Source organism: Pinus tabuliformis, chromosome 7 (genome assembly GCF_031772625.1).
Source record: "Pinus tabuliformis cultivar Carrire ecotype Pingquan chromosome 7, CPIR1, whole genome shotgun sequence".
Classification (NCBI taxonomy): domain Eukaryota; kingdom Viridiplantae; phylum Streptophyta; class Pinopsida; order Pinales; family Pinaceae; genus Pinus; species Pinus tabuliformis.
The window spans coordinates 676,004,472-676,029,575 of record NC_142293.1 but is presented as its reverse complement, the minus strand read 5'-3'; positions in this window follow the sequence as shown (position 1 = coordinate 676,029,575).

The following is a 25,104-nucleotide window of genomic DNA, read 5'->3' as shown; positions in this document are numbered from 1 at the left end:
CCCAGATGAGGTGGCAGTGAGCCTTAACAACCTTTTTGTTGGAGCTCCAATCGATTATATCTATCCTCTGCTACACTAAGCAAGTCGAAACAAATTCACCATAAGCAACTCCTATCTAACTCATGAAAAAGACCAACTTAACAACCTGTAATTCGAATTGCATGTGCAAATGAAAAGCTCAAAGTGCTGAAATGAAATGGAAACAACACTACAGCAGAGGGGATCTATGGCTCTCAGGTTGGGCCCTAACCTGAGAGCTATAGTCTCCTTAAGAAAACTCAGAACTAGATCATAATCTGCCTTCTTTATTCATAATCTGATATCATGCCAAATTGGCTTACAAAAAGGAACAAAAACTGAGCTGTGCTCGAAAATTACAATAGAAATACGAGAGTTTCAACAACCTATCCAAGGCTAAGGCCTCTACACTTATACAAAAACGATGATCCAACAAGTGTCCTTGATTTTAGGAGCTCGGCTGTCCAACTAGAGTTTAACTGCTGATCCTGTAGGACGGTCATAACTGCTGTTCCTGTAGAGCAGTTTATAACTGCTGTTCCTGTAGAACAGCTGGCTGCTTCTAAGCTCGGAGGGGAGATGGATTGGAGCTCGGAGTTCTTGGTGGGAATCACGAGGAATGTCCCCAAGACCGTGGACATCCTCTCCTAAAAGTCAGCAGTGCCACCTCATTGTCTCCTTGTCTCCTTTTTCGTTGTCTTTTGCTCCCTTTTAATGCCAAAACCTGGAATCACAATGCATTAGTCACGTAGATAGAGTGCCTACCCTTCTTCCTACAAACAACATGAATAAACTAAGAAATGCATGCATAAGCAGTAAAAAATGAATGGTTTGAGCAAGTAGAATAGGCCAAAATGAGCCCAAATTGTACCAAAATTGGGGCTCATCATCACCCCCCAGCTGAACCATTTGCTCATCCTTGAGCAACCTTGCTCCTGCTCCTTGTCCTTGGCCGAGGACTCGGGACTGGAACAGGCTCTTTCTTTTCTGCTTTTGATGGCCCTGCCTTCTCTGCCCCTGGTGGTGACGAGGGTGATGCTTCCTTCCCTTTTTCTATTTCCTTGAGTCGGGCTTCGGAAGGCGACTGGCCTATCTTTCGTGTCCAGGAAGTTATTTTTGGGCTCCCCTTTTCGGGGGTAGCTGATGTTTTAGAGGGGGTCCTTGCACTGGGTGAAGTAGGGACATCCCCTGAAGTGGTTTGGCTGCTGGGTGGAGGCTGTGGCTTGCCCGCGGTCATCCTCTTGCTTCTCCTGGCTTCAGGTGGTAGAGGGGTCTCCCTCTCCCTTTTCTCTTTCGGTTTTGGAGGTGTGCTGAGGGCAGCCAGTGCCACTGCTGCCTCCTTTTCGAGAATGCCAGCCTTCTCTTTCTTGTGTTTTGCTCTCTCGGAGCTCCTTGTAGAGGGCCCCTCCTTTTTAGATTTCGGGCTTCCTGTGGAAGACCCTGCTTTGCCCGCTTCCGGGCCTCCTGTAGAAGATTCTTTCTTTGTCTTTGGACTCTCTACAGGAGGTTGTTTCTCAATGACCTTCGGACCTCTTGTAGAAGCCCCTCTTTCCAATCTCGGGCTTCTTGTAGAAGCCCCCATCTCTGTCTTCGGGCTTCCTGTAGAAGCCTGTGGTTGCACTTTCGGGCGTCCTGTAGAAGCCTTTGTCTCCGTTTTTGGGCCTCCTGTAGAAGCCTGTTCTCCAACGATTTTCGGGCTTCCTGTAGAAGCCTTGGTCGTTGCTCTTGGGCTTCCTGTAGAAGCCTGCTCCTTACTGATCTTCGGGCTTCCTGTAGAAGCCTTTGTCTTTGTTTTCGGGCTTCCTGTAGAAGCCTGTGTTTGTGTTTTCGGGCTTCCTGTAGAAGCTTGTGTTTGCGTTCCTGCAGATGCAACTCTCACCACCTTTTCTTGCTTGGCTGCATGGATTTTGCTTTTGGCTTTGACTGCAAGAGCTGACGAGGTGCTTGGGCTGGCAGGGACCACCTCAGTTTTGACTGCCCTGCTTTTCAACCTCTTTTCCCTTGCTGACAGGATGGGGGTGTCCTCTTTTGCTCTGTCATCCTTTCCCTCCTCCTTCTCCTTTCGTTCTTTCTTCTGTGTTGGAGTCGGGACCTTTTGGCTTTTCCCTTTCTTACTCTCGGCTACTGGCTCTTCTTCTTCACCGCTAGAGGATTCCGTTTCTTCAAGCAACATTTTTATGTTCCCTTCTCTTGTTAAATTCCTAAATGATTCCCAAGCGAGGGGGACTTTATATGAGTGGAGAGCATCCTCCACAAGAAGCTTGACTAGCCCATGGTGGGCTACCTGATCCGGAATTCCGTCCTTGAGCTTTGTGGAGCACTCCATCAAGGACTGCAGTAAAAAGTAAGGAATGCTCAGCCTCTGTGCTGCAGGGAGGTCAATCTGGTGTCTTAGTTCATTGAGCAGCCTGAAGTGATACGCATATACGATGCTGTAACGACCCTCACAGGTGATATATTTCATAATTTGCAAACTAACTTCATTCCATGGTGGCAACAGGCTTGTCCTTTTCACCCCATTTTTGTCCTCTGTGAATGATTCTTCAGGTGGGAAGAACTCCTTCTTTGCTTGCTGGCTCTGCTTCCGCTCTTCTTTATCCCACGACAGACCCATGGGCAGTTCTGTGATTCGACTTATATGCTCTGGGGTGAGTTGGAGGCTGAGACCTCTGAAGCTTACTGTGGCCAGTGTCTGGGATTTAGGCTTCAATGCCTGCAAGAATTCCTCGGCTACTTCATCATCGTAGCCCTGTAGTTTATCACAAAAAGGCATCCATTGTGCTCTAGTGAAGAGCTCAACCACTACCGGGTTTCTCCTTAATGTATTTGAATCAGTGGGCTCTCGCCTGATAAACCCACCAGGCATGATGAACACAGTGGTTTTGACCAAAGGCGGTAGATACAAAGGAAATTCGGTCTTATAGACAGAGCATGCAATGAATTCACAGACCACAGTCTAATTATACTGCTATCCTATAGAAGCGATAGTATAGGCACGGCAATCCAATATTTTTTTATGACCAGACTGTGAATAATGACCTTGCCACCTTTGAAAGCCAATTGCGGAAGGAGTTTCAGGGTTACCTCTTTTCTGCCACCTTTTCTTACGTGAAGACTTCACCTTCCTGTAGAGCTGCGTTCCTGTAGAAACTGCTTCCTGTAGGACTGCGTTCCTGTAGAAACTGTTCCTGTAGGAGCAGTGCGCAGGCTTCGGGGAGAACGGTAGTTGGACTGCGGTTGAGGTGCGCTTCACTGGTGTTCAGTCGGCCGAAAGCTTGGCGTATCAACATGCATAGGTATTCAGAAGAGTAACTCAAGTTTTGAAGTGGAGGTGGATGGATATACGTGCACAATCTAGCCGATTAGATTTTGAATCGGCGCAGCTCGTGGCGCGGAGGGTGAGCTGTCCCCATCGGACCGTTGGGTGACGTCACCCATCATCCGCCTGCACATTCGCTTGCTGCCCCATTCATTCCCACAGATCTGCCGCCGCCCTTTTCGGTTAAACTCGTTTCTCGGTTGACGGGACTGATCTTCACGTGCGTGCTGCGTGTTCCCTTTGTCGTGGCTGCCACCCATCATCTGACTATCCCTTCACTAGCCAACGTGGCCAGTCAACTGGCCTTACGGCCGCTCAACCATTCATTTCTACGCCATGCAAACAAATCAAAGTGATACTCATGCGATTTGATGGAAGGAAGGATTAGAACACTTACCTGCGCGCGTCTGCACATGATTTCCAGTTTTTGGACGACGGATCTACCTGCTGCATGTGGCTTACACAGTCCCAGAGGCTCGTGGTTACAGGATGCTGGCGCTGTAGTGGACGCTCTGGTTGCATGCGCCCGTGTGTTGTTTGCAGATGGCTGGGCGATGAATGGTATCCACTCCTGCAGGTTTGACTGCTACAGGATTCCCGCGGGGTGCCTTGTAACAGTCTCACCTCCTTGGGTGCATGCTACTTGACAATGGAGATGACCTGCTAATCGCGCTCCCGAAGCTTCTGATGCTCGACATGGACGTGGTATGAGCTCTCGGTGTTCATTTTTCTCTGACAACTGATTTTTCCACGAGAACTCATTGATCTGGTTTGCTGGTGCAGGGATCTTAGTTGCATGGCGACGAGGATGGTGGAGCAAGGTATCAGCGTCGTGCATGGGCCCAAAAGAGGCTTGCATGCGTCCACACCAACCCGTAGTCATCAGATCTGCTCATGAAACGCATTCTGGCTCGTTCTGAGCTTCTACAGGAAGTTTCCTGTAGAAGTACAGAGCTTCCTGTAGACAGGCAACTCTTCCTGTAGAAATTTGCACCTTCCTGTAGAAAAACTGTGCCTTCCTGTAGAAAGACAGCAGTTTCCTGTAGAAGATTCAAACCATGATAAAATTGCACATACCTTGAAAAACATAAGCGTTCTTGGAGGAGGAGCTTGTGAGGTGTCCTGGCTGCATGAGAAGGACCTTTGACTTTGACTTGAGAGGCTTCCTCTCCTCCATAGAACACCTGCAATCTGCATGCAAATTTCACATAATGACTTATTGATCTTTTTTTTTTTTCTTTTTGTTTTTTCTCTTTTTTTTCGAAAGATAGCAGGGGCGCCTCAATGAGGTTTTCACCCCTACCACCTGCCTTAAGCGCCTCAGAGAGGTTTTCACTCAAGGATCTTTATCTCTTTTTTTTTTTTTTGGAAGATAGCAGGGGCGCCTCAATGAGGTTTTCACCCCTACCACCTGCCTTGGGCGCCTCAGAGAGGTTTTCACCCAAGGATCTTTATTATTTATTTATATTTTTTTCTCTTCTCTTCTTTTTTTTTTTTTTTAGATGCTTCAGGGTGTGCCCAAAGCAGGGGCAGGACCCTTCTCTATGACCAATACTACCTTCTCCATTGTTTTGATGAACTCTTGTCTTGAGGGAGGCTTCCTGTAGATCTTCAATCGATGCCCATTGACAAGCATGGGAATGGCTTCCTCATCAATGGTTCGAATGAGGACAGATCCATTGTCATGACACTTTTCCACTGAATATGGTCCCAGCCATCTGGTTCTCAACTTCCCCTTGAAATCTTTGTATCTGGAATCATACAACAAAGCCCAATCTCCCGGCTGAAATTGCTTGTCATGGAGATGTTGGTCATGCCACACCTTCCTCTGAAGTTGAACCACTTCTGAGTGAAGGAGGGCTTGCATGCGGTGCTCATCCAGTCCATTCAGCTGCAATAACCTTTCTTGCTGTGCATGGCTGAGATCTAGGTCCAGCTGAGCTGCCATCCTCAAAGTGTTATACTCAAACTCAATGGACAGCAAAGCTTTCTTCCCATAGACCAGCTCATAAGGTGTGAAGCCGGTGGTGGTCTTCCAAGTGGTGTTGTAAGCCCATGTGGCTTCAACCAGGCGATCTGCCCAGTCCTTTCTGCTGCTGCTCACCACTTTAGTCAAGATCCCTTCTAATGCTATATTGGTGACTTCCACCTGCCCATTTGCTTGAGGATGATAGGGGGTGGAAGTCCTATGCTTGATCTTGTGATGAGCTAGTAGATCTTCAACCAAGTTGGAGGTGAACTGGCTCCCTTGATCGGTCACCAGCTCTCTTGGGTAGCCAAACTTGTAGAAGATGTTCTCTCTTAAGAACTCGACCACCTTCTCTTCTGTTGCTACTTTGATTGCTTTAGTCTCTGCCCACTTTGTCAAGTAGTCAGTACACACAATGATGTAGGATCTCTGCCTCGAAGAGGGATTGATTGGACCCACAAAGTCCATGCCCCACTTCTCAAATGGCTCAAGAGTCACTTGAGGTTGGAGAGGCATCTCATCCCTTTGGGTTGGTTTCCCCATTCTTTGGCATTGGTCACACTGGCTGACATATCTTCTGACATCTTGATGAAGTGTGGGCCAATAGTAGCCTGCCTGCAGGATCTTGAAGGCAGTTCTCTTTGCTGCAAAATGTCCTCCACAAGGCCCATCATGACAGGTGAGGAGGATGTCAAAGACTTCCTCCTCCCTTACACAACGCCTTAATATCTGATCGGGGCCAAGCTTGAACAGATTGCCCCCAATCCATGTAAATGAGGCACTCTTTCTGATGATTTTGCTCTTCTCTTTTGAAGAGAGGTGCGGAGGGAACTGAGCTGAAACAAGGTAGTTTGCTATATCAGCAAACCATGGAGAGAGTACTGAGATAGCAAACAGATGCTCATCAGGCATCTGGTCATCCACCGTCCCATCTTCATCTGCAGACAAATCCAATCTAGACAAGACGTCAGCAACAACATTTTCTCTCCCTGGTTTATCAACAATGGTTAGATCAAACTGCTGCAATAAAAGTAACCATCTAATAATACGAGCATTCACATCTGGTTTATTCATCAAATATCTAATAGCAGCATGGTCAGTATGTACAAAAGTCTGGTAACCAGTAATATAATGTCGGAACTTGTTCAGTGCATGAACCACAGCTAAGAATTCCTTCTCGGTTACAGTGTAATTCAGCTCTGCTTTGGACAAGTTTTTGCTAACAAAGTAAATGGCATATGGAAGTTTTTGCTCAACTTGTCCTAAGGCTGCACCTATGGCTTTGTTCGAGGCATCAGTGTGGATGTGGAAAGGTAGGGCCCAGTTTGGACCTCTCAGGATTGGAGCTGACACTAACTTGTCTTTTAATTCATTCAAACTCTTCTGACAATCGTCAGTCCAATTAAACTCCACATCTTTTGCCAACAGACCAAACAATGGTGAGGCTAACTTGCTGAAGTCCTTAATGAATCTCCGGTAGTATCCTGCTAATCCCAAGAAACTCTGGACATCCCTTACTTTTTGAGGAGGTGGAACCCTCTTGATGAGAGCAATTTTGTTAGGATCCACCTGCAATCCTTGGGAAGAAATGGTATGGCCTAGCACGGTCCCTTCAGTCATTAGGAATTCACATTTCTCAGGGCTAAGGGACAAGTTCATCTCGATGCACTTGGTTAGGACCTTTCCCAAGTTGGACAATGCTTCCTGGAAGTTGGCCCCATAAGGAGTAAAGTCATCCATGTATATTTCCACTGCATCATGGACCAACTCCGAGAAGATGCTCAAGACAGCTCTCTGAAAAGTAGCAGGAGCATTGCATAGCCCAAAGGGAAGGACTCGGTAGGCAAAGGTACCCCACGGACAAGTGAAGGTGGTCTTATCTTGGTCTTCTGGGCTGATTTGGATTTGATTGTACCCGCTAAACCCATCCAGGAAAGAGAAGAACTTCTTTCCTGCCAGTCCATCCAACACTTGATCTATTAAAGGTAGAGCGAAATGGTCTTTCTTGGTAGCTTTGTTCAGCTCACGGTAATCTACACAGATCCTCCACTTCCCATTCTTCTTGGGAACCAACACTAGAGGGGACACCCATTCACTATCTGAGATGGGGTAGATGAATCCGGCATCCAACAGTTTTTGCAACTCTTCCTTGACAATGTCCTTAAGGGCTGGATTCATTCTCCTCTGGGGTTGCCTAACTGGTTTACAATCCTCTTTGATGTATATATGATGGGTACAGACCGAGGGATGGACGCCTTTCATCTCCTTATAGCTCCAAGCAAAAGCATCTAAGTGGCTGGCCAATAGGCTACACAACTCCTTCTCCTGGGAAGGAGATAGGGAGGAGCTGATCTTTAATGCTCTCTCAGGGCCGAACTCCACACTTTTGACTCTGGGAGTGACAGGGTTGGTTGTACAAAGGTCCACTAAGGTGCTAGCTTGGGCATCCTCCACCAACTTCTCTAAAGATAGTGCACTGGAAGGTGGATTCTGGATCAGGGTCTCAATCAAATCATCCTCGGTAGGAGAATTTCTTCTAGTGGTATCTAGGGTGCACAGAGGTGCAGAGTACACCTCGTCTTCCTCTCTGTCCTCCAACCAGAGTGGTAAATCATGCTCTAAAGAAGGTTGGGCAGGAGGGTATAGGACTAGTTGCTTGGACATGGGACCATTTTTGATGGTCATGTTTCCTGCCCGACAACTTATGTAAGCGTCTGCAGTAGCTAACCAAGGCCTTCCCAAGATGAGAGGATATCCAGTAAGCTTGGCCTTTGGTTGCAGAACCAGGAAGTCTGCAGGGTATTCCCAAGAATCAATAGAGACCAAGACATCCTCCACAATCCCTTCGGGAGTCACGGTGGAGCGATCTGCTAATTGCAGTACTGTCGAGGTCTTCCTCAAGGAACCCTGAAGATTGAGTTTAAGCATGGTATCCCTGGTCATCACATTGATGGCCGCCCCCAGATCAATCAAGGTGTGGGGGATAATGGTGCCATTGATGTGAACATCTACTACAGGACTTCCAGGATCTAGGTACTTTGGGCAGATGACTTGTCCTAGCATAAGGTCAGACAGCTGTCCTATGACATTGATAGTTGAGGCATCTTTCTTCCGTCTGCCTGGGTGTTTGAAACACTTCTCCTTAACCAGCTTGTTATATATTGGCACATCCTTGATGGCTTGGAGAAGTGGGATTTTTACACACAACTGCTTGAGCTCACCCAAAAGCTCATCTTCTTCTGGGTTAGGTTGTGTGGTGGCTGTTAGTCTCTCAGGAAAGGGTGGAATAGGCTTTGGTTCACTCTCCTGATGGTTTTCCTCATCCTCTTGGGGAGGAGGTTGGCGATCTGGAAGAGTCTTTCCAGATCTAAGATTGATCTCCTGGATCTCCACAGCATAGGTAGGGCATGAGGTCTCCCCAGTATATACCTGCTGAGCCTGTCTATTGTTGGGGTTCGGGTTCGGTTGAGCAGGCATCTGAGGTTGCCTTGGAGGAGCAGGAGGTAAAGGCTGAGGTTGAACTGGTGGTGGAGGCAAAATGGCAAGAGGAGTGTTGTATTGGGGCCTCCACCTCCACTGAGGAGCACTCCATTGAGGCTGCGACTGGGTATGTGAGTGATATGGATGAGAAGTAGGTTGAGTAGGGTACTGAGGTGGATAAGACCATGGAGGAGGCATGGACCAAGAAGGATGAGCAGGGGGACCCCAGGAAGGCATGGGAGTCGAGTGGTTGGGGTTGTAATAAGCTTGAGATGCCCCTTGCATCCCTTGCTGATAAGGTCTAGATCCTTGAGGCCTCCTTTGGTTGATGAAGTAGAGAGGTTCAGTGGGGGCTTCGGTTCCTTGGTACATGGCTTTAAACCTAGGTAAGGTTGGACACTGATTTGTTGGGTGGTCCTCCTCACAAATGAAACACACTTCAACCGAATGCAATGGACATTCGTTCTTAGGGTGTTTTCTGGTGCACCTAGGACAGAAGACAGCCAAGGCTCTCTCAGCTTCTTCTTTCTTCTGCTGGATCCTGAATGTGTCCAGCTGCATGGCAATGGTCTGTCTCACCTCACTCCTAAGATCTTCTAATTGGTTTGTAAACTCATGTTTGGAGAAAGGGACACCGGTGGAGAGGAGATTTCCTCTACCTCGTTTTCTAGCTGCCCTGGAATGATTTCGAAACACAGTCTTGATGTCTTCATAAGGAAGTTGGTAAATGTCCCCCCCAGCTAACATGTGAAGGGTGTCTAAGAGATCTTCAGGGACTCCTCGGAGTAGAACCAACTTGAGGGATTCAGGGTCAAGTGTGCACCTGGCCTGTTTATAGCTAAGTTGGAACCTCTCCTCATAATCCTCTAAAGACTCATCATTCCCCATGGTCATTCGAAAGATCTCTCCCTTGGTTTCCTTGGACCTACAATAATCCCTATACTTGGTATTGAAGGCTTGCTGCATCTGAGCCCAAGTAGCGATGCTATTCCCAGGTAATCCCATGAACCAGCGTAGTGCTGCATCCTTAAGAGTGGAAGGGAAAAGCTTCAGCTTTTTCTCATCTTCAGTATAGTCATAGGTTCTACAAAGGATAGCAAACTCAAACAAGAAGGTATCAGGATCCTCAGTGGTCAGTCCATGGAAGTGAGGCAAGGCGGAGGGGCTAATGTTTTTCATTTTCATATCTCCATTGGTCTCTCGGATGGGGAAAGCTCCTTCTATTCTCTCATCTTCTCTCCTATTATCAGCCATGGCTTCAGATGGAGTGGTTTCTAACTCTTCTTCTTCTATAGGGTCTTGGTATATCTCAGGATGTTCACCTATAGGTTCCTCTGGGTCACTGTCACCAAAGAAGAGAGAAGGGTGACTCAGTGATGTGGTGGGGGTGTTTGGTAGGAATTTGCCTGATCTATCTCGGTTCCTACGAGGCATGAAATGGAAAGGACTTTTCTTTTTTTGAGTGCTTTTGCTTTTTCTTTGGTACCTGCAAAACTGAGACAAAGTGATCTACAACTAACTATATTGCTCAAATGAAATTGCAGAATTGGAAAGCTAATCTAGGAAAGCAAGAAATATTAGTCTAGGAAAGCAAGAAATATTAATCTAGGAAAGCAGGAAATGCTAATCTATGAAAGCAGGAAATGCTAATCTAGGAAAGCAGGAAATACTAAGCTACTTTTGCAGAATGGAAATGAAATAAACTACTGAGCAGAAGTAAGAGTACGAAAGTAGAAGAAAAGCAACAATTACTAATACTCTGACGCTTCCCCGGCAATGGCGCCAAAAAGATGGTGAGCTCCAGTATTGTAGCAATAATGCTACAACTCCTGGGGCTTCCTGTCTCTCATTTTATCAACCCGGTAGTTCGTACAAACTTGGAAGCGACGGTGCTATATGCACAAGTACTAGCTCTTGTCGCAGCTGTCACTTGGTCAGCTGGCACAAGTCCGCTAGGGCTCAAGCCAACTTCTATAGGCTCTCAGAAGAAGCTTGCTAATTGATGGACGAAAGCTATTCTCAAAGGAAAACTACTCTACTTGACAAAATGGACTGAAAGCAAATCAAAGCATGTAAACCTAGGAAACCCTAATTTAACTAGTCTAACCTCTACAATGCAAAACATGTGAATGAAACTTCTACCAATGCTGCTGTTACCTCTAATAAGTGAAAATGCATGGATCTAAACTACTTGCATCATGAAAGATATGTTTTTGTATTTTTCCCTTAAGTGTGTGGAATGATTGTGATTTTGTGCTAACTAGGGTTTGATTGTGCAGATGGGATGGAGAAGGAAGGAAAGCGTGGGACAGGTTGGGAAGGCTAGGAGAGGTCCCTAGGGATCCTTAACATCCATCCACAGAGGTTCCTCACATTCAGATGCTCAGCAACCGAGAGAGTGGCCTCCTACAGGATGGCTGCAGGGGATCCTACAGGATACTCTGGTTTCTACAGGATGTCTACAAATGGCTACAGGATGACCTACCGTGAGTGTTTGGCATGATGGAGGGATGATGAAATGGTAGAGGGAGATGTGTAAGGTAGGAATGAGGCTGGTGATGGCTGTAGAAGTGGAAGAATAGGATGGGAAGTGAGTGTAGGGAGTAGGTTGGAAGGTAAAGGGCTATGTCAACGAAAGGGCTAGAGAATGGAAGTACGTGAGGAGTGAAAGACTTTGGGAGATGACAGAGTAGAGCAGGGGTCAAAGATGTGTTTGCATGCATGATCAAGATGGAGGACGAAGTAATGGAACGAGAGAAAGCAGTGTAAATGGAACAAATGCTTGTGACTATCACCAAACCGAAAATGCATTAACTTAGACTACCTGTGCTTATAAATTCAATGAACAGCAATCTAAACGCGAAGGAGAATGTGCATGAAGCCGTGGTAAAGGAGTGTGGTGCAGGTGTGAATCATGTGACAGCATCTAACATAACGTGACTGTGTTTGCAGCAATCATGGAATAAAGAAATGCGTATTTTTGGTGGTTAGTCATGGACTTCACTCCAATCCCAGATGAGGTGGCAGTGAGCCTTAACAACCTTTTTGTTGGAGCTCCAATCGATTATATCTATCCTCTGCTACGCTAAGCAAGTCGAAACAAATTCACCATAAGCAACTCCTATCTAACTCATGAAAAAGACCAACTTAACAACCTGTAATTCGAATTGCATGTGCAAATGAAAAGCTCAAAGTGCTGAAATGAAATGGAAACAACACTATAGTAGAGGGGATCTATGGCTCTCAGGTTGGGCCCTAACCTGAGAGCTATAGTCTCCTTAACAAAACTCAGAACTAGATCAGAATCTGCCTTCTTTATTCATAATCTGATATCATGCCAAATTGGCTTACAAAAAGGAACAAAAACTGAGCTGTGCTCGAAAATTACAATAGCAATACGAGAGTTTCAACAACCTATCCAAGGCTAAGGCCTCTACACTTATACAAAAACGATGATCCAACAAGTGTCCTTGATTTTAGGAGCTCGGCTGTCCAACTAGAGTTTAACTGCTGATCCTGTAGGACGGTCATAACTGCTGTTCCTGTAGAGCAGTTTATAACTGCTGTTCCTGTAGAACAGCTGGCTGCTTCTAAGCTCGGAGGGGAGATGGATTGGAGCTCAGAGTTCTTGGTGGGAATCACGAGGAATGTCCCCAAGACCGTGGACATCCTCTCCTAAAAGTCAGCAGTGCCACCTCATTGTCTCCTTGTCTCCTTTTTCGTTGTCTTTTGCTCCCTTTTAATGCCAAAACCTGGAATCACAATGCATTAGTCACGTAGATAGAGTGCCTACCCTTCTTCCTACAAACAACATGAATAAACTAAGAAATGCATGCATAAGCAGTAAAAAATGAATGGTTTGAGCAAGTAGAATAGGCCAAAATGAGCCCAAATTGTACCAAAATTGGGGCTCATCACCTTGTAAAATATCCCGAAGAAAATACCTCAACCTTTCATGGGATGACCATGGAGGATCTTAATGCTTTCTTATTTGAGTTTGAAATCCTGTGCTAAGGTTATGATTGCACCATCGATCCTCAAAAATTGAAGTTGTTCCCATCTACCCTAAAAGGAGCATCTTTGCGATGGTTTATGGGATTAGGCGGACACACTATTAACTCTTAGGATGACATGAAAGCTTATTTTCTGATGAAATATTAGGGCTACTGTAGGACTAGGTAATTAAAATATGAAATCTTTAAAATGTCTGAGAAGGATAATGAAACTCTAGAGGAATATGTCGAACAATTTTAGTACAATTTGAAGAGATCCCCACACTCCACATTACCAAAAGCAGTCCTGAAAGGCATCTTAACAAAAGTGATGAAAGAAGAATGGATAGAAACTTTAAATATGATGGGGAAGGGAGACATTTCTCAAGAATATTATGATGAAATTTTTCGATTGTGTATCAGGTGTTCACAAGGTAGCACACACACTGAATTAGGAAGTTGAGACTCCATGACCAAGGAAGCAAACTACCCAGCAGAGGCGTGACAAGAGTAGAAATCGGTAACCTCCTGAAATACTTCAAGACAGACATCTTAGGCATGCTGACTACATAGTTAGATATGTTACATGCCAGATAGAGACAAGCTGAGGCAGAACATACGCTAGTCATATTTTGTCCACGATGCCGAAAAAAGCACAGTCAATGGAAATGTCCCTTGGACATGATCCAGACATGCTCTATATGCAACAAGGACCATGCAACGGATCAGTGTCCATTGCTTATGGGGTTAAAATCAGTATTCAAGGAAGTTGAAGAAGGAACATATCCAACATACTTAATGGCACAACATCGACAATGGAAAGCATGACCCTTAGGTATGCCACAAGACCCATCCTTGAGTTTTCCTACGCAATATCATCCACAAAAAAAATCCTGGAACATCATGGAAAGGTCAAACACATTTCTCTGCCTGGAAATCCCAACAGAACCCCATGTCACCATGGCCAAACCAGCCCTTCCCAGGGGCTGGCTAACCAAATCCGCAATGCCCTACCCCTTTCTGGAAAAGTTCAGCCAGTAATACTTACTCTTCACAGTGGGCTGCTTCCACCTCACAAAACTCGAATTAGCCTCAGAACTGGTAGCACCCCATGGGGATGAGAAATTTACCCATGGGAATGGGTTCTCAACCTTAGCCCACATTGCCTAGTCCATTCCAGAACCCTCAGCCTTCAGTACGCCCCCAACTCCCAACTCAACCAAATTCGAATCCTAATAACAATAGACGAGTCCAATATGTACAAATTCTCGAAAGTTGAGATAATGAAATAGAACCAATAGAACGTAATGAGCTTCAGTTGAGGTCAGGGCATATTATTTCCATAGAGGAAAAAGAAGCTGAAAATGAAAAACAACCTAAAATAAATCCATCGACTGTGATTCCTATAGAAATCAAATAGGGAGAAGACACAGTCGATCAACGGAATTTAGAGAAAATCATAATTTCTTCTCCCCCATTCCTCGAAATACTAGAAATAGTTAAACCTGTTAATTATCCTGATTTTGATATATTAAGGGAATTAAAAAAATTGTGTATAAATATCCCACTCCTTCAGGCCATACAAGATATCCTGATCTATGAAAAAACTATTAAGGAATTATGTGGGAAAAAGCCTGGGAAGAAATTGAAAAATCCACCAAAAGTGCATGTGGTAGGAACTTTATCTGACCTACTTCTTGGTAAACAAGAGCTGATTAAATACGATGACCTAGGGAATCCTATAGTAACCATTCAAATACAATTCTACACCTTTCCAAACACATTAGTAGATCTTGGAGTAGCCATTAATATTCTAACTATTGAAACTTGTCGATTTTTGGGCATTACAGCTTTAGAACGCACCTTGACCTTATTAGAACACGCTGACATATTATTGGTCACACCTGAAGGGACCTTATAGGATGTAACAGTTTTTGTTGATTCTTGGGAATATCTTGTGGATTTCCTAGTCATTAACCCAAGGAGTAGGCTAGATGTACATTCTCTGATACTGGGTCGACCTTGGTTAGTGATGGTAGATACCTATATAGGGATTTGTATAGGGAACATGACTATTACACAGGGAAGTGCTGTGAAAAATATTATTTTGTATCCTCCTGCTAAGCCAAGTCTACCTACTGTAAATATTTAGTCACACCCACCTAGATACCTGGAATAAAACATCTGCTCTCTTCTCATGCTGGAAGAAGCTCTTGAATTTAAAAATTAGACAGAGGACGATGTGATTAAAAATTTCATTAATAGGCCAGTTTTCATGAATAACCTGACATGTTAAGTATTAAAATCCATTCTTGATAATGAGGCACAGGGAGATCCCTCAAAGGATGCAAATGATCATCCTATACCCACAACCATTGTTTATAACACTAGAACAATCAATATCGGACCAGGTAAAATGCTTAACATTAATGATAACTTGGCCAACCACCAACAACAAAGGCTTATTTCAAGTACTGCAAAAATATAAAAAATCTTTTGCCTGGAAATTTTCAAACATGAAATGTATAGATCCCGAGCTATGTACTCATGATATCTACATCGAGAAGGATGATCATACTAAACCCCAGAGAATATTAAATCCCCATCTCAGGGATATTGTGAAAGAGGAACTGCAAAAATTGTTGGATGTAAATTTTATTTATCCTATCTCAGATAGCTAGTGGGTCTCCCCATTAGTAGTCGTTCCCAAGAAAAATGGGAGATGGAGAATTTGCGTGGAATATAGAGAGATGAATAAGGCCACCGAGAAGGACCATTTCCCTCTCCCGTTCATCGATCAAGTTCTCAACACCTTAGCAGGAAAACATTTTTTTTCCTTCCTCAATGGCTTCAGTGGCTATAATCAGATCCAGATCGCCCCTGAAGACCAGGACAAAACCACGTTTACCTACCTGTGGGGTACGTTTTCATACAGGGTTTTACCCTTTGGTTTATGCAACGCTCCCACCACATTTTAGAGAGTGATATTGAGAATTTTATCCAATATGATCAACAAAGGGCTTGAAATTTACATGGACAACTTTACCCCCTATGGGAATGATTTTGAATAGGTCTTGCGAAATTTGGAAAAGGTACTCAAACGATGCATTGCCACCAGGTTATTCTTAAGCAATGTAAAATGTCATATGATGATGACTAAAGGTGTCATTTTGGGACACTACATCTCTATGGCAGGAATATAGGTAGATCCAACAAAAATATATGTAATTCTTGCACTACCCACACCCAACACTCAGAATGAGGTACGTAGTATCATTGGATACGCGAGGTATTATCGCAGATTTATCGATTTTTTTTCAAAAATTGTCGCACCTTTGTATGTCTTAACTGGTAAAGTCGAATTTAATTGGTCTGATAAGTGCGATGTTGCCTTCAAAGATTTGAAGAAGCTGATTTCAACTGCACCAGTATTACAAGGACCAAACTAGGAGCTACCTTTCCACATTTGCACAGATGCATCAGACACAACAATAGGCGATGATCTCGGAAAAGAAGAAGACAAAAATCCCTATGCTATTTATTATATCAACAAAAATATCACTTCTGTTGAACTTAATTATACATTCATAGAAAAGGAATTTTTAGCCGTTTTTTATGCCATAAACAAGTTTAGACATTATATAACAAGCTATTCAGTCTTTTTGTATATTGATCATTTTGCTATTAGATATTTAGCTAATAAAATTGTTACTAATGGGTGGGTGACTCATTGGCTAGTATTTTTACAGGAGTTTGATATCATTATTAAGGACCGACCAGGGAAGGAAAATCCAGTTGTGGTTTTTCTATCTCAGGTACCCAAAAAAAATGATCCATCAGCAGTGGATGACCAGTTTCCAAATGAAAATTTGTTTGTTGTGGCAGTAAAGACACCTTGGTATGCAGACATGGTGAACTATCTAGCGGCAGGAAAACTACCATGGCACCTGTCAACTAAGGAAAGGAAGTTGATTGTCCAATGCAATGCCTAATTTTCCCAGATCGGTGGATATCTTTTCCACACAAGGTTTGATCTATAGATACGATGATGTATTCAAGAAGATGAGATATATGACATTCTGAAAGCATGCCATGATGAGCCTTGTGGCGGACATTTTACAGATCGCGGGACGGGACATAAAATACTTAAGCTGGGCTATGAGTGGTCCACTATCTTCAAAGATGCAAAAAAATATGTTCAGGCTTGTGATAACTATCAGAGGATGGGCCACCTTGGTCAAGCTGATGAAATATCATTACAACTGCAGTTGGTAAAGGAGCCTTTCGAATGTTGGTCATTGGATTTCGTTGACCCATTCAATCCACCATCGAACCAAAAATTATACATATTGGTTGCTACAGACTATGTAACAAAGTGGGTAGAAGCAGTAGCTTTGCCAAGGGCTACAGAAGAAACTATAATTAATTTTATGTTTGAGTTATTTGTGCGATATGGTTTACCCAGGGAAGTGATAATAGATAGAGGGTCATAGTTTATAGGACATAATCTTACGACCACCCTACGGAACTATCATATAACATAGAGAATCACTTCTTTATATCACTTGCAAGCGAATAGGTAGGTTGAAACAACCAACAAAGTCCTTGAGGCGATCTTAACTAAAACAATTTCAACACACTAGCGGGACTGGGCTGCTAAACTTCGAGAGGCCTTGTGGGCCTATCACAAAACCTGGTGAAATACTACTTGTTATTCCTTGTACCAACTTTTATTCACTAAGGAAACATTTTTTCCTATCGAATTTGAAATAAAGACTCTCAGAACAACCCAGGAAGTGGAACTGGATGTGACAGAGGCCCAAACGAAGCGACTTCATCAATTAAATGAATTAGATGAAGCACAACTACTTTCTCTACAACGTACAACAATTATTCAACAACAAAGGGCTAAGTGGCATGATAATATCATTAAGAAGAAAGTGTTTCAGAAAGGAGACTAGGCGCTCCTCTATGATTCTAGGTTTCAAGACTTTACAGGAAAATTGTAGACAAGGCTGCATGGCCTGTATGAGATTCATGAAGTAAACAACAATGTCACTATAACCTTGATTACCATTAATGGGTCTAGCTCTCCTTTTCGGGTGAATGGACACTGGTTGTGTCTTTATCACAAGCCACTCACCAAAGAGTCTTTTTGCCAATAGGTATGCAGTGATCCTACTATGCAAATTTTAGCCGTAGGGGGTGAAGACCTGGTAGCTTTGCTTTCATGAAAATTGTTTGTTTTCAATTGTAAATACTGTATATATCTTCTGCGAGCATAGCTTATCAGTTTTTCCATTTTCTTTTTTTTTACTTGCATGATTGAATAGAGTAAACATTGTTGTGTGAATGAGTGAATTTTCTTTAGAAATATGTGTTGTTTATAGTTGTTGTTCCTTTTGGACAAACAACTATTGTTCTGTCTTTCAGACAACTGTTGTTCTTTTCCAAAATAATGACTGTTGTTCCCTTTACCAACTTTTATACATGTGACTGTTGTTCTATTGATATTCCATTAAGTGGATAAGTGTTGTTCAATAAAACGAACAATTGTTGTTTTGTTCCTGACAGAACATTTGTTGCTTCGATCCCAATTGAACAGTTGTTGTTCTGTTCCTAATAGAACAATTGTTGTTCCATTCCCAATTGAAAATTTTCTATTCCATTCCCAACATCACATTTTCTGTTATGTTCCCAACAACACAGCTGTTGTTCCACTCCTAATTGAACAATTGTTGTTCTGTTCCCAACAACACATATGCCATTCCGTTTTCAGCAACACAATTGTTTTTCCATTCCTCACAATACACTTGTTGTTTGTTTCTGATTGAACAATTTATGTTCCATTCCCGACAAGACAGTTGTTGTTCCATTCTCGATAGTATGTTTGTTGTTCCATTCCTGACAAAATAGTTGTTGATATTTCCGATAGACCAATTGTTGTTCCACTTATATAGTCTTCCGTTTGGCTATAAATTTGTATCGAGGAAAGAAAAAGCATTCATATTGATTACATTATGATTTCTTTAACCAATTTCCAATCATCTTTATTTCAAATCTGACATGGTTCATCTATTAAATGACTTGTTGTATGTCTTTCCTTTGGATATATTTTTAACTTGATTCATCATCAATATCAACAACTTGTTGGTTCTCTCTTTTACACTTTCAAATGGAAAGTTCCTTTTGACACAATACAAGGAAAGTAAGCATATCTTTTGTAGGCATTCTTTCACTTCTTACACCATCCCTAACTCTTAAGGAGTTAGTGAGCCTCCCTCAACTTGTAATAATAATAATAATAAATGGAAATAAAATGAAGTGTTCTCCAAGAGGATAGGAGGTCTCATTACGAGTCGACCTACCATGATCATAAGAACTTAACAAAAGTGACATTCCCACTCTAGCTACCACACCAGGGGAATGGCCTTTAAGGCATTATATATTTCTTAAGGGAAGGAGGTCCCATCACGAGCCAGCGTGTTCACTTTTTTCTGCCCTAGTGAATGGAATTGTGGTTATCTGGTTACCATGCCATCATAATGGTCTATTTGTGGAAATATGTAAACAATGATAACAAAAACTCATAATTTGAGGATACTGGCTTATTTTTTTGTGTTTAAGTGGCAACCCTATTGAGGCTATAGATGCCTGTTGGTAGTAGTGGCTCTGCCATGGTATTGGAGTGGTATTCTATATTGCCAATTATTCAGTATGCTAGTACTTCCTATTTAATTAATTCAAAAGGACAAACTACCATCAAATAATGTTTTTACTTCTAAAAATTAGCATAACCGTTGAAAATCCATTCAATGAATCACTTCAGCTATGTCCAATCATCTAATGCTAGAAGTCATTATTATTTTCGTACCATGTCAGATATCACTTTATTAATCACAAAAAGGTAAAATTAATGTTCATAATGAATATTTATATGCTTTATTATTTTTCTTGATCATCTCTAACCACTCGTACGACTGATAATTACTTCGCTTTACTCCACCTATCGGACTCCTCCGCTCACTTCATGCCATATTAAACGCTCTCGTGCGTACTTTTATTTTTCCCATACTTCGAGGATGAGGACACCCTTTCCTATTGGAGGGGGAATGTTATGTGCTATAATGATTTGATAGGATATAATTATCCAACTCCACCATGACTTTCTGATTGGATTGATTAATTAGTATTGCATTCACAAAAAGATTTTTCTAATTAATTGATCATTTATTAGCACATTTATATAAAAAAATTCTTTGATTAAAACTCTTGGATGCAGCATATTCGTTGTTGTTCAACACTAAAACCATAGAAGTAAGGATATTGCATGCAGAATAGTGGAATTGTTACAGGAGCACAACAAGCATGGGAGGTAATGTCGTTCGCAATGAGCCCACATTGTTACAAATAACAGAACATGCTCAAGAAATTCTTGAATGTTCCGGGTGGATACAATACCTGGTCAGGTTGCAGGGATTTCACAGTGATGTTGCATTGTAATTTTTGCAGAATTTATAGGATGGACACACAACTAATAAAGGAAAATCCATAGCAGTCTCTGAAGCAGTCATAGTCGAAATCTCAGGACTCTCAACAGATTGCATAATATGGTCTGAGAAGCATGTACAATTATAGGAAGCTATTAAAGTATTTAGCGATTCGGGCGAAGAAATTATACGGAAAGGCAAGGGTATTCAACCTACATCCTTGAAGGAGCGATGGTGAGAATTGGCAACAAATTTTTAGAAATATATCACTTGCAATGGCCAAAAGGATGTGGTACGGTCTAGACACCTTAAGATGTTAATTAACTTGCCATTCTTTTTAAATTCTTTACTACATGATGTTGCTAGCCGAGTTAGAAAATCCAAGAACCCGTAGGCTACAATTTTCCATCATGGTTTAATTAAACTCATAGTCACCTAAGAACTACCCAACAACAATTAACCTAGGACAATTTTATAAATCCTGTTGTACCTTCGTTGAAAGAAAACCCAGGAAATGCAAAGGCAGGAGACGATCTTGACCAAATTGTAGAGAATGTTGATAAATAAGATAATGAACGACAAACCTTAGGGGCGACAGTCTTAGGGAGGGCATAAAAAAGGAAAACCTCTATTTTAGCTTCTAACCAGGCAAAATGAAGACATTCTAAGAGTATTCGATCACAATATAACTTTATAGAATTGACAGAGGAAGTGGGACCGTCTTATACACCCCCCGCAAGCCCACATGATTTTTTTCCACAAGGTGACGAAGAAGAGGTGGCTTGAGTTTTGGAAAACTTGGGGACGCTCTTCAAAGAAGAAACACAATCTAGACATTTACAGGATCAGGACCATACCCCTAGCCAGTCTGCCTCTGCCAATAACTCTGGTCATACAGAAATTGTACCGTCCTCTAGAAATATGGATGGAAATCAATCTGAACATTTGCAAGACTGAGACCATCTCCCTAGCCAGTCTGCCTCTGCCAATAATTCTAGTCATACAAAAGTTTTACCATCTTCTGGAGATATGGAGGAGTCACAGGAGCAAGGGGGGACAAATTTCCTCTATAGGAAGAAGTCTTGCACCAGAAACTTGGGTAGAAAGAAGCCCTAAGTCAAAAACTTAGTCAGGAGATACTGTTTTATTGGAACACGACCCTAGTAACGATATAATGCCCCTTTCGCTTGAAACAAATATGGTTGTTTCTCCTACAATCAAACATCACTCTAAGGAGGCAAGGGAAGCAGATAGTGTGAGGATGAATTTATCGAGCAAGGAGAATAAGAAATTGAGGAAAAATATCAAACATATGAGGAAACGGTTGAAAGAAGCGAGCAAGGCTCGCATAAACAAGGAAGAATTAAAAACCATTGGTTCTCAAAGTGAAAACCTCCTTCAAACCACTAGAACGATAACAAAATACACCCATGTAAATTAAATTAGAATTCAAACTTAAATACATCATATTGAAAGCATAGGAACCCAAACTGAATATATATGGTACCTATTCAATGGAGACTTAGACAGATTTTTCTGCGAACTTAATGGATGTTGCAGTTCAAATAGACTTTTCAGAAAATTCTCAAAGAATCGATACATCGGAAATAATTTCTCAGATCGACTCAGTGGTGACTTATGATACAACTGTCTAGACCAAGGATACACCTATGTACACCCCTTTGGTAAGGGCGGCTACCATCCAAAAGTTACATAAAGAACTAGAATAACTACAACATGCTCTAGCATAGTACCAAAGAGAAGTAGTACCCCTACACACTCTTAAGGATTTATTGAAAAAGTTTGATGAGCTCACTACAACAGAGGATGAGACTTATGCTAGTCTTAGAGCTAAGTAGAAGAAAGTAAAATAAGTACAAAATCAGCTTCAGATATCTATAGATAAAATCAAAATTGTTTTCTCCATTTATTCAGATGCCTTATCTTGTAGGTCACCTGCTACCAATTAGGAGTTGGTTTTGCTTGAAAGGTATTTGTTGTTAAAGGTCAAAGCTATCAAGGTCAGTAAACCAGTGGAATTTAAATCAACCCCATACTTTATTCAATGTTGCAAAGAGTAGAAATAAAGTGTGAAGCATACTCTATGTGAATTATAATTACACAACTTGTTTTTGGAAGACAAAAGGGATGCTAATTGTATCACCTTCATCGGAGATGTTCAATTTCAAGCTTTCATTTCTTTTGCATGTAATCAGATTAGGTGGGCTAAGGCATACAATCTTTTCTAGAAAAGGGAGCATGAATTAGATATGTGGGTTAGGGGAGAACATAAATAACCCGCACACCTTTTTGTACAGCAAAAACGCTTTATGGAACAACGAAATATTGTGGCCTCTCTAGGTCCACTCCATAAAGATACTGTAAAATCTAGAGTGGAATATTTATAGGATATTAAAGAAGAAGCCTTACTTGCTGCAAAACAGAGATGGATGTCTTCCTCCAAAATCATTAAGAATAGAGAGCCATTTGGTTACAAAAATTCAAAGTTGTTGCTGCTCATTTGGTTAAGTTTAGCAATATTGTCTTATGCATGGGCCCTACATGGATACAATGCCGATATAGAAGCCCCATTATTTGGTATTCGCGTGATGAGTACCATTTTGACTATGAATTGGTAGAATGACAAGAAGGCCAAGCATTTTCAATGCTTAAAAAGAAAAATGGTTTTCGGATATATCCAAAAGAGACCTATCCTGCTTATTCCTTAACACAATTACATGTTAATAATTTTCTTGCATGAGGACATGCAAAAAGGTAAGTATGGGAGTATGTTGGGTCACATAAAAGACATGTTTGTACCCTTACATTACTTAATAAATCACTTTATTTTGTATATTTGTCTTCATTCTTGGAAAGGATTTGGAATCAAATATTTTGAAAGTTAGGTAAATTCAATCATCGACAGATTGCATGTTTTTAGCATGAAAAGACTAACTTTTGCTTGCTTTTATGCACAAGAAATTGGAATTGGACAATTTCTGTTCAGATGATTGAACGATAGTGCCAAACCAAGAAAGGACTGTTCCTTGGTTGTACGAGCTAGCAAAAGATATGAACAAGAATGCTAATTTGTAAAATGGAAATCCGTTCATTTAGCTATGAAATGCTGAGGATCTCTCGATCCTCAAGATTTGCTTTCATCCATTAGTTTTCCATTAGGCTATATGATACTGATGCATGAAAAGGATCAGGGGGATTTTACTTTTACTCATTCTTGTATCTTTATATCGAACAAGAGCATATTTTTACATTACAAGTAATTTTGTACCTTTATTATTTCAATTAATGAGCAATATGGAGATATTTTCTTAATCGCATTCTAAGCTTTATTAGCAATAACTTCTGGAGGCTTTGGGCCCCGTCACTAGAAGATTCACTACTCCTTTGTGTCATAACTATTTCCTTATTTCCTGCAATTCTTTATTACTGTTCCTTTATAGAATCAAGTTATTATTTACCTGTGTTTGAAATAGATCTTTAATTCTATTGCTTTAATGTTGTTCCTTTAATGATTTGCGTCGAATAAGCTGAGTGTTACGATTGATTGATGATCTTTTTGATTCATGTTCAAGATTAAAGTAGTTACTCATTGTTTATTACTGTAGTGATTCTTTCCATTTACTAGATCAGACAATATCCCATTAAATATGGTCTTTTAATGCATCTGCTTGAAAATCATTTCTGTTGCTTAACAGTTATGATCAGGTTTAGATTTGGGGTTTGAATTGTCTTTTATTGAAATTCGAGAATTTAGGATTTTTTGATACTCTCTTACAGCAACTTGATGAAATATTAGACTTGTTTAGTTATGTAACAACCTCTAACCTCTATTGCACAGATAGTGGTGACATCCTTGAAATAAATAGACGAATCCCAAGTTGATACTGTAATGTAGGAATTAAGATTGATTTAAATAGTCATATTAGTGCAGCAATAGACATGTTGCACAAGATTTCCCTCTTCCAAGGAGGCCCTGGTGCTCTCAGTGCATGGTCAATTCCCATGCGAAGAAGGACTGTCCAGAGCTGATTGCAAGATGGGAGGAGCATAATAGAAAAAGGGGAGAAAATTTGAGCAACACATAGCCAAGGATCGCCGAGGTAACCGTGCTATCTAATATTAACATAGTTACACACAAGCGGAAAATGGATTGAGGCTAATCAGGGAACTCTGGACCAACCCACAATCATCTGAGTAGCCTCCCTGAATCGGTCATATAACCCCGAGCAATAGAAATAGTATTACAAAGAGGAAATAATATTACTCTTGTAGATTTCAATGATGATCATATTATGGGGAAATTACGGAGAAGCTTGAAGGCAGCCATACTAGAGGAATAAGTTGGGGGAGAACAATATCTGCTAACTTGCCTAAAATGCACACCAGAAGAGTAAGGAGAAATAAGAAGAGAACATGTAGAGAATTCAGAATTTATGCTCAGATTGTAGGATTTCAAATCAATGAAACTATGTTAGATCTTGGTTCTGATGTCAACATCCTACCAAGAAAGACATGGGAAGCACTGGGGAAACCTCAGTTGACATTCTCACCAATATAGTTGCGAATGTTTAATCAATATTGTATACTTCCAATTGTGAGACTGGAGGATGTGGAGGTAGATGTGGCAGGGGTAAAGACACATGTAGATTTCAAAGTAAACAATATTATGGGAAACAAGGATCTTTATCTGAAATTGCTAGGGATAGATTGGGCCTATGAAAATAATGTCATCATAGATTTGAAGAAAGAACTAATGATATTTGAGGTAGAAGGAGTAAGAGTGATTCAACCACTAGACCCATAACAAGGGCCCAG